The following is a 2,500-nucleotide window of genomic DNA, read 5'->3' on the forward strand; positions in this document are numbered from 1 at the left end:
TTCAGTCCTGGTCACTCTGTAAATCTTGTATTTCTGCTGAAACAGACTGAAGTTCGTTTGTCGGCGTCGTTTGTTTTGGTTCAAACCTCAGTGCTGCTTTGTGATTGGTCGCCCAGCACCTGTCGGCCCTGTCGCACCTGTCGGCCCTGTCGCACCAACAGGCGCAAAGATGGAGTCTCGTCAATTTCTGATTCACAAATATCAGAGAATCCATCTTAGTGTGTGAAGGTTTGATTAAAGACGGAGACACAGGCTGAAGAATGATAAACTTCACCACATTTTTGGAGTGAAATCTGTGAATAATCTTAAAGTTCGTATGGAGGATTTTTTTTTTGTTTCAAATTGTCATTGAAAGTTTAAAAAACCGTTACAGAGACGCAGAAGCTTTGTAATTATGATGACCAAAAAAAAAAAAAAAAGAAAATCTATGACCTGTGGACGTGTTGAGGCCAGAGAAACATCAGCCAATAGAAAATGAGGCTCCCTCATTTTCTATTGGCTGTTTGGTCGTCAATCAAACTCCCTTCGTTTCTAGTGTAAGTGACTCGTCGGCGCTCGGGGATTATGTGGTTCACGCAGCGGTTCGTAGAGGATTTTTCAAACTGTCGCTTCCTCGCAATTCACACAAAGTTTGTTGCGATGTTGGACGAGAATCAACGACCAGTTCACCGCAAAAGAAAGTCGGTTTTTGAGGTCGATGAAAGAAGAAGAGAAGGAGAAAAGAGCAAAACCACACTGAGGTGATTCTTGGAGATTTTTTCCAGCGATGGCGCAACTGAAGCAGACGAAGGGTCTAAAAACTGACGCATCGGTCGTTAAAATATTTCTAAACAGGAATCTTCAACATTAATTCTGGACACACACTGGATGTAAACAAACGTGACTCTAGACCAGGAGAGTCAAACTCATTTTGTTCCGGGCGTCGTGTCCAACCGACTTTGATCCAAAGTGTCCGGATCAGAAAACTCATGTCATATAAACCCCAAAAATAACAAGAAGTTCAAATATTTATGCAGAGAAACACAAATCTATTACAGAAATCTTTTTTGAATTGATGAACTCTTTCTTTTACAAAATATTATAATATTATGAACAACCTGAAACTTTAAGACAAATGCAATTTCAACATTTTAACATGAACTTGTCTGTAAACAGGAATAAGTCCATTTTTGTTGTAAAATCCTGCACTCGGCTCCACTTTTCTCATGTTGGACATTTTTCTGATGAGGGTGTCACGGTCAACAGTCAAAACGATCGTCCTTTAAGAGCGTTTGGAAAGAGACAAGTCTTCATTTGTGCTGCTCTGGTGGGAGGGGCCACGTACAGAGACACTGGAGACGCTGCTGTGATAAACACCACACAAAATTAACACCATTTTAATAGAAAATATCATTCAAATATTTTAGTAGAAAATCACCCAAGGGCCAGATTAAAGGTCTTGGAGGGCCGGATCTGGCCCCTGGGCCTTATGTTTGACACCTGTGATGTAGCGTAAAGAGGCGGGAGGAGGAGTCACTCATGCACAACATTTGAAAAAAGGACTGTCGCTGTCTTTCTCCTCTGTTCAACCTTTAAGTTTGTTTTAGTTTGAGACGAGAGTCAGTGGGTCGTTTCTGTCCGAGGTCGTTTGCTGCTGATGCCAAACGCTCCATTTTCCATGATTCACTTTTCGTCCTAATCGCACTAATATCCAGAGTGTAATTAGAACGAGCACTCAGCAAATGACAAAGACTGAGATTATTAAAGTGTCAGATGCCCTCCCCGTGTGTCAGATGCCCTCCCCGTGTGTCAGATGCCCTCCCCGTGTCCCTGTGGGTTTGATTCTGTGAGTCCTGCTGTTCTGGAACAGGAGTCTCCAGCCTTTTTTCTCCAGCTCCTTTACCAAACAAAACTTCCAGAGAACAACTCATTTCAGCCGTCGCAAAGAAACTGAGTGAAAATAAGAGTCACGACCTTAGACGGGAACAGTACATAAACCGTTTTCCGTTTATCGATGCACCATGTTATACAAATCAAACTGACACATGTGATCATCACTGAACATATTTGATCATGAACTCTGGATTTGGGTTTAAACTGGAACTTTGGTCCAGAGTGACTGAATTCATATTTCCAAAAATGTTAAATTAACTCTAGAACAAGTTGGTACGGAAGCCGAGAGGGGTCACGACAAACGCAAACGCCGCAACAAATACAAATGCCACAACACACCAAAAAAAGCCACAACACACCAAAAAAGCCACAAACACACCAAAAAGCCGCAACACACCAAAAAAAGCCGCAACACACAAAAAAGCCACAACAAACCAAAAAAGCCACAATAAACCAAAAAAGCCACAACAAACCAAAAAAGCCACAAACAACCAAAAAAAAGACACAACACACCAAAAAATGCCACAACACACAAAAAAGCCACAACACACCAAAAAAGCCACAACAAACCAAAAAAGCCACAACAAACCAAAAAAGCCACAACAAACCAAAAAAGCCACAACACACC

General features: G+C 41.7%; 1 protein-coding gene across 1 annotated transcript in view; it reads left to right on the forward strand.

The window, feature by feature from the left end:
• pals2b (protein associated with LIN7 2, MAGUK p55 family member b) overlaps positions 1-2,500 on the forward strand; it is a 57,838-nt gene that overhangs the window by 24,715 nt on the left and 30,623 nt on the right. The window lies entirely within an intron of this gene.

This window comes from Boleophthalmus pectinirostris, unplaced genomic scaffold (genome assembly GCF_026225935.1).
Source record: "Boleophthalmus pectinirostris isolate CB_2022bp ecotype Guang Dong unplaced genomic scaffold, ASM2622593v1 HiC_scaffold_21, whole genome shotgun sequence".
NCBI classification, from domain to species: Eukaryota; Metazoa; Chordata; class Actinopteri; order Gobiiformes; family Gobiidae; genus Boleophthalmus; species Boleophthalmus pectinirostris.